The following is a 13,828-nucleotide window of genomic DNA, read 5'->3' as shown; positions in this document are numbered from 1 at the left end:
TCGGACCTCCTTTTCCCAAGCCCTGGGTCTGATTTGCAGCAGCCTGCTACCTGTCCCCACCCTGGCGTGCTGCGGGCCCTTCACACGCCATGTGTCCAGCCGAAGCTCTTCCTCCTGCAGCTTGTTCTTTGTGTGCTTGTTGGGTCAGTTATTTGCTCATCCACCTGGTTGTCTTAGAGAGAAACCGCTGCATCTTTCTAATGCTTCTGCTTTCCTTCTCCTCTGGTTTGTAAACTCCAGTTTTAAGCTAGCTTTTTTTTTTTTTCATTCCACCGAGATTCCAGCATTTGGTTGGTCTTGCAATTTTCTGTGCTTACAGTACCTTAGACGTGATGTTCCCTGCCTGCACCAACAGTGCTTAAGTGTGTGTGTCTCTCTGTGTATATAGATATGAAATCATTGTTTTCTTAGCATAAAATGTTAGAAATGTTTCCTCTCACAGCTCTGGAGGCCAAAATCCGAAGTCAAGGTGTCAGCAGAACATGCTCTCTCTGAAGGCTCTAAGTGAAAGTCGCTCAGTCGTGTTTGACTCTTTGCAACCCCATGGACTATACAGTCCATGGAATTCTCCAGGCCAGAATACTGGAGTGGGTAGCCTTTCCCTTCTCCAGGGGAATCTTCCCAACTCAGGGATCAAACCCAGGTCTCCCACATTGCAGGCGGATTCTTTACTAACTGAGCCACCAGGGAAGCCCAAAGGCTCTAAGGAAGGATGTTTTTTGCTACTTCTGTCTCGTGGTGTTGTCAGCAGTCCAAGACATCCTTTACCTTGTAGCTGTATTACTCCAGTCTCTGCCTTTGCAGTCACACAAAGAGTATCCACTGGGTATCTTTGTTTATTAAATTTTACTCTGTCTTTTGAATATAAACTTCCAGGGGGCTTGGATATCTGTATTCTAATTGGACTGCATTTGAATAGTCAGTAATCATGAACATGAATCAGTTTACATTTTACTAAGTGCATGAACGTTGGCTTAAAGCTCAACGTTCAGAAAACTAAGATCATGGCATCTGGTCCCATCACTTCATGGGAAATAGATGGGGAAACAGTGGAAACAGTGTCAGATTTTATTTTTTTGGGCTCCAAAATCACTGCTGATGGTGATTGCAGCCATGAAATTAAAAGACGGTTACTCCTTGGAAGGAAGGTTATGGCCAACCTAGATAGCATATTCAAAAGCAGAGACATTACTTTGCCAACAAAAGTCCGTCTAGTAAAGGCTGTGGTTTTTCCAGTGGTCATGTATGGATGTGAGAGTTGGACGGTGAAGAAAGCTGAGCGCCGGAGAATTGATGCTTTTGAACTGTGGTGTTGGAGAAGACTCTTGAGAGTCCCTTGGACTGCAAGGAGATCCAATCAATCCATCCTAAAAGAGATCAGTCCTGGGTGTTCATTGGAAGGTCTGATGCTGAAGCTGAAACTCCAATACTTTGGCCACCTCATGCGAAGGGTTGACTCATTGGAAAAGACCCTAAAGCTGGGTAGGATTGGGGGCGGGAGGAGAAGGGGACGACAGAGGATGAGATGATTGGATGGTATAACTGATTTGATGGACATGGGTTTGGGTAGACTCTGGGAGTTGGTGATGGACAGAGAGGCCTGGCGTGCTGCAGTTCATGGGGTCGCAAAGAGTCGGACACGACTGAGCGACTTAACTGAACTGAACTGAAGTGCATGATATGGAGAGGATTTTGATTATCTGTGGAGCAAATGAGCCAGGAAATGGGGACTGCAAGTTTGCTCTTGAATATTTCTCCTGTCAGGGTCATACTGACTTGTAGGACTGGGTAACCCGGGGGACAGCAGTTGGCATCTGGGGTTGGAGCTTCATTCTATCCTGCTGCTGCCACTAAGTAGTGTTGTGGGGAGAAGCCATTTGTCCCAGATCCTATTTTCATAAAAAAAAAGGGAATATATTTGCTATATATTCCTTGTAGGATTTTTATGTGGCCAGTGAACAAAATGCCTAATAACATGATTTTAAAATGTGGTATTATTTTCACTTGTTATAGGCAGGATCTTTGTAATCCAGATAACTTCAGCTTTTTTCAAGGCTTGACTTTAATAGATTCTTGCCAGTGTTATTATCGTACTCCATAGACAAGATGATTGAGATAGAAATGCTTTAATAGAATGTTAAAACATGAGTTTGTCCCCAAATTAAATCTTTTTGGTAGGAAGTGATCATGAGATGTGGCATGGTTTTGATTTGCCTTTTTACTTTTAAACAAATAATTATCTATTATGATCTGGGAACCAAGGAACAAGGACACACTGGGTTGGCATTTAGGGATAATCGTGAACTGGCAGTGTAGATTTTAAGACTTTATTGATGTGTCTGCTGGTGCCTTGATGCTGTTAGCTTAGGTCATTGGTCTGTAAAAGTTGTTAAAAGTGATGTTGTCAGAAGTGAAATAAATACTTGGGTCATTTCATGTAATATAACAGGTCAAAATGAAGAAGGGCGTTTTTTTTCCCCACATTGATTCATGCATTGCAGGCAGACAGTGGCTTAGAAAAGTGCTGAGGTGTTTCTTATGCTACACAGATGTTTTGTCAATGTAATTATGTTTGTGGTGATATCATTCTAGTGGTTATTGGTAAGAAAAGAATGATGAGATTGGGAGGGTGTTGCTGGAGGGTCTAGGAGCTGGAAATTATGGGAAAAGAGAACGTTGAATCAGGAATTGAAGAGGAAGATTCAGTTGGCTCAGTGAGAAAATTAAATTGAACCTGTAAGCCAGTTGATCCAGGAAAAAATGGTGTGATTGAATAGGTGTCAGAATCACTGGAAGAGGCTATTTAGATGGTACCCTAAAGATAAGATGGGGCTTCCCAGGTGGCACAGTGGTAAAGAATCCACCTGCCAGTGCAGGAGACATAAGAGCTGTGGGTTCAATCCCTGGGTCGGGAAGATCCCCTGGAGGAGGGCATGGCAACCCACTCCAGGATTCTTGCCTGGAGAATCCCACGGACAGAGGAGCCTGGCAGGCTACAGTCCATAGGTCGCAAAGAGTCGGACACAACTGAACTGACTTAGCACGGCACATAAAGACAAAATAGATTATTTAAAGTGTTTTTTTTTTTTTCCTTAAGGAATCTGTGAGCTCAAGAGAAGTTCTACCTAGCGCCTAGAGCAGGAAGTCTGGACTTTGGGGACAGTTGGGAAAGTAAAGCAAGGGCTGAAAAAAGCCAGTCTCGGGGATAATGAAAGAAAATAAAGATCCTCAATATTCCTGAATAAGGCATAGTTGTAGCAAGTGAGTGAGAACTTTCAGACTTGTCAGGTTTAAACCCTGTTGGATGCATTTTTTTGTTTGTTTTTTTCTGTCAGTGTTGCCTTGGCTCCTCAGACGTCTCTTATGGAAATGAGGATTCAGTGAGTATCTGTGACTGGCTGAGCTTGGTGTTTTGTGACACCCACTGATGAGGGGAGGAGAGGGGAGAAGCAGATGTCGGTTTCTAGGTATTCGTCCCAATTTGAGTCCTTAGGTTACAGCTTAGGCCCACTTGTTTCTTGTTTGAGATTGCGTTTTGCATTTCTGTCAGAACAGATACTCATTTAAGGTCATCCCCAAATATCCAAATAAGCTGAATATTAAATCTCACTTAAAGAAACAGAGAGCTTGCTCTTCAGCTAAGTTTAGCATTATCGTTCACACATGTGCAGTGCTAAAAATGTTTGATCTTTAGAACAATTTAATGTTAAGTAGGTTCATTGAAGATTTAACATGAATAGCAATCAGCCCGGTGTAGTTTTAATAGAAAGAGCCTGGGCTTTAGAATCTGAGCAATGCTTTTCAGTCCCAGTACCATCACTTATTAGCTACATGGCTGTGAGCGAGTCATTTGGCTTCTTCTGTAGTTTTCCTTGTCTATAATATGGAAGGAATATTTGGTTCATATGCATATTTGCAGGATTAAGTAAGATAACACATGTAAAGTGTCTAGAACCATGTATGATACTTGATATTGAAATTAATTTTCTCATCTGTCTCATTTCTAGCTCATATTGAGACCAAGTTATGAATAACAACTGCCATTATATTTTATTCAAAACAGAATATGAGGTGGCTTTTCTAAGCAAAATCTCTACCATACCAGGGGAGATGTACAATTTATATTGAGAGAGCACTGTATTTATTGTTGATGTGAGAGCTGTGGACGTGGAAATGTATCATGTTTCATGACTTGGTATCATTCATTTGGCTTGCAGCGAGGAGTAAGTCATTGCTTCCATGGAATGGAGTAGTTATCTTTTTAAGATATCTTTTCCATGTCAGAGATGTTGTGCTTTCATAAAAAACATGGTATCCATCAGGCTTTAGTTTGCTCATTTGATTATTTGCTTGTTTTCCTCTCTAGAAAGTCAGCTGTGTAAGAATTGGTAGCAAGTCTTTGGGACTCTGGAGCTGGACACATGATTCATTTTTTGTTGATGCCTGTTACATGACTGAACTTACAGCAAGTGGTATCAAACTAATGTTTGGAGATAGAGAAGTCCACAGGTGGTCACTCCATTTAATATTGAAACCAATTCCAAAAGATTCTATATGAAAATAAATATCTTAGTGAAAAAGCCAGTTGCATAGGATGTAGATTTATCAGAATGAGAGTGATTTGAACAGGCGTATTCAAGGAATTGATACTTGTATTAAAGAATGAATTTTCTCTTCAGCAGTGACATTAATATGTTAGTGGCTTGAATACAAAAGATGTTGCTAAGAAAGTGTAATTGCGCAAATGATTTATGTTGTCTCCTATTTGTAACCAAGTATTGCATGTGTTATTTTCAAGATGCCATTTCAAAGTGGTGATTCTAATTGTATGGAAATGCCTTCTTTTAAAAATGTCATTTGCTTTTTAAATAGTATTTTTGAAGTATAGTTCACTGCCGTAAAATCCATCCTTTTAAAAAGAGTACAATATGGTGGTTTTTCTTATGTTTACAGAAATGTGCAACTATCACCACTGTCTAATTTTATTACATTTTTTTCATCTTTATTGACGTATAGTCGACAAGGTGTATATACTTGTGATTTAATATGTGTATACACTGTGAAAAATTCCAAAGAATCCCTGCTTGCTAGTTAACTCGTCCATCATCTTGCATACTTGTTTTTCATTTTTTGTGAGACCATTTAAGTTCAGCTCTTTCAGCAAATTTCGGTTGTCCAGCAGTGTTACCAACTATGTTTTATGTTATATTCTCATACTTTATTCATCTTATAACTTAAAGTTTGTATCCTTTCACCAGCCTCTCCATATTTCTCCTACTCCTCTAGTCCCTGGCAGTCACCAGTTTGCTTTCTATTTCTATGAGTTTGATTTTTTTTTTTTTAACATGTAGTATTTCTCTTTCTCTGTTTGGCTTATTCCACTTAACATACTGCCTTCTCTGTTCATCTGTGTTGTCACAAATGGCAGACTTTCCTTCTTTCTCATGTCTGGGTAATATTTCACTGTGCATATACATCGTCTTTATCCATTCATCCATTGACAGACAACTTGGTTTTTTCATATCTTGGTTGCTATAAATATTGCTGCAGTGGAAATGGGAGTGCAGATACCTCTTTGATAACTTGTTTTCATTTCCTTTGAATATGTACCCAGAAGTGGGTTTGCTGGATCATATGGTAGTTCTGCATTCAGTTGGGTATATCTTTCCTTTTCTCTTTAAAGTGATGCACTCAATATGCCACCAAATTTGGAAAACTCAGCAGTGGCCACAGGACTGGAAAAAGGTCAGTTTTCATTCCAGTACCAAAGATAGGCAATGACAAAGAATGCTCAAACTACCATACAGTTGTGCTCATTTCACATGCTAACAAGGTCATGCTCAAAATCCTTCAAGCTAAACTTCAACAGTATGTGAACTGAGAACTTCCAGATGTTCAAGCTGGATTTAGAAAAGGTAGAGCAACCCGAGAACAAACTGCCGTGTTGGATCATAGGAAAGGCAAGAGAATTCGAGAAAAACATCTACTTCTTCTTCACTGACTCTGCTAAAGCCTCTGTGTGAATCACAACAAACTGGCAAATTCTTTAAGAGATGGGAATACCGGACCACCTTATCTGCCTCCTGAGAAACCTATACACAGGTCAAGAAGCAACAGTTAAAACTGGACGCGGATCAATGGTTCAAAATCGCGAAATGAGTACATCAAGGCTGTATATTGTCACCCTGCTTATTTAACTTCTATGCAGAGTACATCATGCAAAATGTGGGGCTGGATGAAGCACAAGCTGAAATCAAGATTGGCAGGAGAGATATCAGTAACCTCAGATATGCAGATAATACCACTCTAATGGCAGAAAGTGAAGATGAACTAAAGAATCTCTTGATGAGGGTGAAAGAGGAGAGTGAAAAAGCTGGCTTAAAACCCAACATTAAGAAGACTAAGATCATGGCATCCAGTTCGATCACTTCGTGGCAAATAGAAGGGGAAAAATTGGAAACCATGACAGATTTACTTTTCCTGGGCTCTCAAATAACTGCAGATGATGACTGCAGCCATGAAATTAAAAGACACCTGTTCCTTGGAAGGAAAGTTATGACAAATCTAGACAGTATATTAAAAAGCAGAGACATCACTTTGTCAACAAAGGTCCATATAGTCAAAGCTATAGTTTTTCCACTAGTCATGTATGGATGTGAGAGTTGGACCATAAAGAAGGCTGAGTGCCAAAGAACTGATGCTTTCAAACTGTGGTGTTGGAGAAGACTCTTGAGCGTCCCCTGGACCGCAAGGAGATCCAACCAGTCCATCCTAAAGGAAATCAGTCCTGAATATTCATTGGAAGCACTGATGCTAAAGCTGAAACTCCAATGCTTTGGCCACCTGATGTGAAGAACTGACTCACGGGAAAAGACCCTGATGCTGGGAAAAACTGAAGGCAGGAGGAGAAGGGAGTAACAGAGGATGAGATGGTTGGACGGCATCACAACTCAATGGACACGAGTTTGAGCAAACTGCCAGAGATAGTGAGGGAGAGGGAAGCCTGGCATGCTGCAGTCCATGGGATCGCAAAGAGTCGGACATGACTTAGCAACTGTACAACAATGGTATTTCTATTTTTAATATTTTGAGGAACTTCTGTAGTGTTCTCCATAGTGGCTGAACCAGTTTACATTCCTACCAAAAATGCCTTGGGTTCCCTTTTCTCCATATCTAGCCAATGCTTGCTCTCTCTCTTCTTTTTGATGATAAATACACTAACAGGTGTGAAGTGGTTTTGATTTGCATTTCCCCAGTGATTAATTATATTGAGCACCTTTACATGTACCTCTTGGGCATTTATTTGTATGTCTTCTTTGGAAAAATGTCTGTTCAGGTTCTCTGCTTATTTTTGTCAGATTTTGATTTTTTTTGGTGCTATTGAGTTGCATGAGTTTTTTTTTTTCCTTAATGTATATTTTCAAACTACTGCCTAATTTTAGAATAGTGTCATCGCCCTCAAAGAAATCTCACACACATTAGCTGTCACTCCTTATTCTCTGTCTTCCCTCTGTTTCTACAGATTTGCCTGCTCTGGACTTTTTGTGTGAATAGAATTAGACAATTTGTGGCCTTTTGTGAATGACTTCTTTCACTTAGGATGCTTCTAGGGTTCTCCTGTATTTTGACATGTATTGATACTTTATTCTTTTCATTGCCAAATATTCAATTGTGAGAATGTACCTCCACATTTTGTGTATCCATCTGTGAATTGATGGACATTTTGGCTGGTTCCTTTTTTTGCCATTATGAATAATGCTATAAACATTCGTGTACCTGTTTTTGTGTGAAAGTCTTACAGTTGTGTCCAACTCTTTGCGATCCCATGGACTGTAGCCTGCCCTAGCTCCTCTGTCCATAGTGTGGACATACGTTTTTATTCTCTTGGATGTATCCCTTGGCATGGAATTGCTGGGTCATATGTCACCTCTGTGTTGGAACTCACCATTATAAATGGAAATTTAATAGCTTTGTAAGCATTTATGTTACATTCTTATGATAGAAAGCAGTTTGAGATCTAAATGTATATTTAAAGCAAAGGTATAACTTCCCATAACAAATTCAATGATGGCCTTTATGTTTTGTTGGAGAAAGCAGAATCATTTGGTGGATATTTAAAGAGGAAATTTTCGCTTGTGCTTTTAATTTTCATTGTAGGTGAATAAGTATTTAAAAATCTCATAATGTAAATATGGATTAGTAAGAATTTTTACATATATGCAAAGAGTGGCAAGAGGAGCAGAGGGGAGAAAACAAGGAGAAAATGTAAAGGACACAGTGTCATAAGCCAGAGGAGGTGTGGAGAAGAAAGAGGAGATGGAGATTTTACTCACATATTCATTCAGCATATTTATTTAGCACTTGCTGTATCTCATGCTGTTCTGGGCCCTGGAAATACAGCACAGACAGATGCCCAGCTCTCCGGGGTCCACATTTCCCTGGGGCGTGCTGCTGATGCTGTGTGGTGTGTGCCTTGTTCCTGCTTGGACTTAGTGGTACCGTGTGTGCACTTGGTTCCCTCTAGACCCCGTTTCTCTGTTTCACAGAGTGGTTTTTCCAGTAGTCACGTATGGATGTGAGAGTTGGACTACAAAGAAAGCTGAGCGCCGAAGAATTGATGCTTTTGAGCTGAGGTGTTGGAGAAGACTCTTGAGAGTCTCTTGGACTGCAAGGAGATCCAACCAGTCTATCCTAAAGGAGATCAGTCCTGGGTGTTCATTGGAAGGACTGATGTTGAAGCTGAAACTCCAATACTTTGGCCACCTCATGCGAAGAGTTGACTCATTGGAAAAGACCCTGATGCTGGGAAGGATTGGGGGCAGGAGGAGAAGGGGACGACAGAGGATGAGATGGTTGGATGGCATCACCGACTCGATGGACATGAGTTTGAGTAAACTCTGGGAGTTGGTGATCGACAGGGAAGCCTGGCATGCTGCAGTCCATGGAGTCGCAAAGAGTCGGACATGACTGAGCAACTGAACTGAACTGAACAGTTATAGCAGTCAATGCAGCATAGGGATCTCATGTGAGACTATGGATGTCCATTCTTCATTCATTCGGATCTATTCACGAAACTTAGGGATCGCCTACCGCACTTCAGGCACTTGATACTGTATTATATATTGAGTGCGTGTGTGTGTGTGTGTGTGTGCACGCTCAAGCACATGCACGCCTGTGTGCTGACTGACCCTAGTAAGTCACTCTCCTTCTTAAGCCCTGGTTTCTTCATTTTAATAATGGGATTAATATCAGTAATAATAATTCCGGCTTTTGTTTTTTGTGAGGATTAAGACTCTTGTTAGATATACCTAGCCATAGTGCCTGGCACACGGAAATCAGCAAATGGTTGGTATAGTAATCACGTTATATCTTTTAGCAGAAAAAAAATGAAGTAATCCTGATATAAAGGATATTTAAGATGGAAAACGTTTTCAGTGCCTTTCTAGGACAATAAACTATTTTTTATTTTGCCGTCCATGTCCACATGAATATACTTAAAAATATACGATAATAATGTACATACCATTTATATATAAATTAATACCATAATGTCAGATACTTTCCTTGCTTCTGCATATTTTTATTATTAACATATTTGTGGCCAAAAGTCCTTAGGTTGAAGGTGATGCTTATGTGTAGGTAATTTAGAGCAGTCTAAATTCGAAATGTAAGTAAAACCAGAGTGGATTCCATTTTGTATAAAGAAACATCTGCAGTATACTGCACTTCACCAAAAGGAAATTGGATCATGTATCAGCTATGTGATAGAATAAGACTTTCATGTTTTAAAGAATTTTTCCTGTCCAAAATCTGCATTCATCTATTGTTGTGAAACGAAACCTGTGATATATACCTTGCGACATGAATTTGGGGAGCCCCGACGTGCTCTGTCTTTGGAGTGTAACTGGCATGTCCTGAACTTGACTAGGGCGGTGGAGGGGCGGGTGGCGTGCCGACCGGTCGGCCGGGGTCATGCGCTGGAGGGCGAGCAGAATGGGCTCGGAGCACTCGGGCCTCGGCGGGAAGCTCGAGTACCGACTGCCAGCCGAGGGCCCCACTCGGCCTTTGGGGGGCGGGGGGCGCGCTCCGCACACACAGTCCCACGGCCACCTTTGAGCACCTTCAGCCAAGTTATGCATGCCAGAGGCCCCCCCTGGCCGGCCGACCCCGGCGCTACCTCTCACTTCCTCTGTCCTGATGCTGCTAATGAGCGCCCTGTGGCTGCTGGGGGCCGGCCCCAGCCTCGTCCTGGCCCCAGAGCTGCTGCTGGACCTTAGGCAGGTGCACCGGCTGCTCACACATGCCCTGGGCCACACGGCCCTCCCCGGCCTGCTGCTCAGCCTGCTGCTCCTGCCCACGCTGGGCTGGCAACAGGAGCGCCACCTGGGCATGCTGCGGTTCCTGCATGCCTCCAGCCTGCTCACGCTGGCCTCTGGGCTGCTGGCCCTACTGCTGGCAGGCCTCGGGGTGTCCAGTGCAGCCGGGGGCTGCGGGTACATGCCCGTCCACTTGGCCATGCTGGCGGGGCAGGGTTCTCACCCTCGACGGCCCCGGGGGGCCCTGCCACCGTGGCTTCTGCCGTGGCTGCTGCTCGCCCTGACACCACTCCTGAGCTCCGAGCCACCCTTCCTGCAACTCTTCTGCGGCCTCCTCGCTGGCCTGGCCTACGCGGCTGGGGCCTTCCGGTGGCTGACGCTCTCGGAGCGGCGGCTGCAGGCACTGCAGGAGGGTGTCCTGTGCAGGGCCCTGGCGGGGTGCTGGCCGCTCCGGCTCCTCCTCGCCCCAGGCGGCCCAGCTGAGCTGCCCGTCCCCCATCCTGCCAGAGCAAGGCCCCCCACCCCTGGACCTCCCCACATGGCCTCCCCTAGCCTCTGGCCCCTCAGTGAAGGCTCAGCCCTGATCCCACCAGGCCTGAGGCCTGTGCAGCCGCTCTGGGAGGGCTCCTCAGAGGCTGGACTGGCCTGGTCTGGGCCCAGCTTCCCCCCGGGGACCCCGCTGTGGGCAGCCCTGGACGAGCAGATGCTGCAGGAGGGAATCGAGGCCTCGCTGCTTGTGCCTCTGAGTTTATGGAGATGAGACATTTAGTTCAGCTAAGGGTTCATTCAATTTAAATTGGACCAAAAAAAAAAAAAATCTTCTTCAGACATTTAGATTGCTTATTTTTCTTAATGTGGACAACTTAGTTCTTGTATGTTTCTTTTCAGGTCCTAAATTATTAGTTGATTTGAATGATAAATTATCTTTTATATGTTATAAACACTGTACTTTTTAAAGGCGTTATTGTCCTAATTAGAGAGGAGAAACTCATTCCCTTGGGTATTTTTTGGCTTTACATAGTCTTTCTGACCACTCCTTACATTCTCCCCTGCTGCTCCAACCCCACCCCCCCCAAATTGCACATGTGTACACGTTTCCATCTAGGACCCTCTAAACTATGGTCTGTGTCTCTTTGTGTCCAGTACTCTGCCAGGTATATATTTATGGCCAGGTAACTGTTGAATGATTACACAGTTATGTTAAGCCTGTGGAAATTTAACACTGATACATTCTAAAGCTTAGAACTCTAGTGACCACTTGTCAAATCTAAAGGACACCGTGGTTGTCATTGTACTGGATTGTGGTATATTTAACCCTGCCAGTCACTCTTTGCTTCCTGAAGCTTCTTCTCGCTTGACTTTTGTGGAGCCATATTCTCTTAAAAATCTTCAGTTTTCCGACTTTTTTCTGCTTAGTCTTTCAGAGTTCCCTTACCTCTTCCTTCCTCTTGAATGTAGGTGTTCATATTGTACAAAGAGAACTTTTTCTCAATAGGGGTAAATTGGTGATGAATATATATCCAAAGCCAAATGGTTTGTAAGATAAAAGGAGGGAGAAGGTTAGGAGGCCTGTAGATAATTGAGCACCAGAACTCAGGACGGTTGATTAGCTGAAGGATAAATACAGTTGTTAACCTTTATTAGGAGAAGTCAGAGAATTACAAACGAATATGAGTAAGGTATCCATTTTCTATCTATTAGCCAAAATATTAAAACAAATGCCTTGTTTAATTAGGGTGTACTAAGGTACTTACTTTCATTGTGCAGCTGATAGCGTTGTAAATCAGTAATATGCTTTAAGACCCTTAAAGGATTTGGTGAGTCCACTGCTACAGTGATCCCAACTTTGGTTCTTTTCCTATAGCGGGTACAGTGGGTAATGTTGATTTCCCTCCCAGTGTCTGTGCTGTTTCTTCCAATAAGAACCCTTTGTTTATTGGGTTTATTCTCTAACCCTCTCCCCCAGTCAGGGGTGCATCCTGGTTTGCTGAGTAACCCCTCTGCTCTTGCCCATAACCCATTTCTGACCATTTTGACTTAAGGGGCATCCGGTCTGTTTCTCTGAGGTTTCCGTGACTAACAGCGCCCCCCTGAGTTTGTGGTGGTACTGCATGCAGTTGGGGAACCCAGATCACCACCTATGTCAGTAATTAAAGTTTACTTAGAAAATAATTAGCAATGACTTAACTAATTTTGTAAACTTTGACAGTCATAAGAGCCAATTCAAGCGAACCCTGAGGCTATAAATCTAAGTTAATGAAAAACAAGGTACAGAAATGTGTGCTGCTTTCATCATTGTATGAGAGAGAAAGATGCCTGTGATAAAATTTAGTACAAGAAAGAAATGGCTGTACGTAAGCTTACTGGGGTGGTGATATGAGAGAGCTTCCCTCGTGGGAGGTGTTGAGCGAGTCCTGGTCGTGCACGCCGCTCCTTCCTGAGGGCTTTGCAGCTGCGGTTGCAGGTGTCCGCTGTTTTCCAGGGGGGCTGGAGGTCGAGTCAGAGGCCGCCGGCTCTCAAGCTCCAGCCAGTTACTAAGAGCTGATGAGGTAGCGGGGATAAATACTGTCTTTACTCTTGAACTGCATTTCTTTCCAATCCATTAATAATTCCCTGTGAATAAGTGGCTGGTGACTTCTTTCATTTATAGTCCTCACATTCTTTCCCTCCCTGCATTCCCACCCTCCAGGTTCTGGCTCTTTCATTTGCTTTCTCTTCATTTATCCATTTGTCTTCCAGCAGCTTCTCTTTTTATTCCTTTAAAAGTAGCATACTGAGGCTATCCTAAAATACACATGTGCTTCCCACAGAGCTAAGTGGCGGAGAATCCACTTGCCCATGCAAGAGACTCTGGAGATGTGCGTTGGATCCCTGGGTTGGGAAGATCCCCTGGAGGAGGAAATAGCAACCCACTCCAGTGTTCTTGCCTGGGGAATCCCATGGACAGAGGAGCCTGGAGGGGTCGCAGAGTCAGAGGTGACTGAATACAGCACAACCAAAATACACATCTACAGACCTGAGCTGTTTTGTTTGGTGGAGATAAACACACTGTTTTTATGGGCAAATTAATTATGCCTAGTGTTCTGTTAAAATATAACTAGAATTAGTAGCAGTAAGGGTTTTCCTGAAAATAGATTTAGCTTTTAATGATGTTGAGAGTGTATTTCTGGTCAAGGTTTAAGCATTAGAACCTATGCTGAGTTTGATTTCTTTTGTAACATTTTCTAAACTATAAGAAGCAAATCTAGTTCCTGTGAAAATCCCGTAGAGGAAAACGTGACTTTATTAATCCCTGAGGTAACAAATACTGGAGCAGATGGGTCAGAGTTAAAAGGAGAAAGCTTGATAATTAAATGCATTCATTTTTCAGATAACTGTTAATCATCTACTGTAGGTCAGGCATTGTGCTAGGAACATAGTATTTTAAATTAAATTCAGATTATCATTTATAGAATAACAGTAAAATGATAACTTGGTTCTCTTCAGTTTCTGCTAAAAAATTCTTGGAAATT

General features: G+C 42.7%; 1 protein-coding gene and 1 pseudogene across 4 annotated transcripts in view; both read left to right on the top strand.

The window, feature by feature from the left end:
* Positions 1–13,828, top strand: part of ARHGAP42 (Rho GTPase activating protein 42) — a 343,088-nt gene that overhangs the window by 9,933 nt on the left and 319,327 nt on the right. The window lies entirely within an intron of this gene.
* LOC145527819 (rhomboid domain-containing protein 3 pseudogene) lies at positions 8,404–11,127 on the top strand (annotated as a pseudogene). The gene has a single exon (XR_014069893.1). The product of XR_014069893.1 is annotated as a rhomboid domain-containing protein 3 pseudogene (transcript).

Source organism: Giraffa tippelskirchi, chromosome 11, assembly GCF_054371585.1.
Source record: "Giraffa tippelskirchi isolate mGirTip1 chromosome 11, T2T-mGirTip1v1.2.pri, whole genome shotgun sequence".
Lineage (NCBI taxonomy): Eukaryota > Metazoa > Chordata > Mammalia > Artiodactyla > Giraffidae > Giraffa > Giraffa tippelskirchi.
The sequence above is the reverse complement of the archived record's forward strand: the minus strand, read 5'-3'. Positions and strand labels throughout refer to the sequence as shown.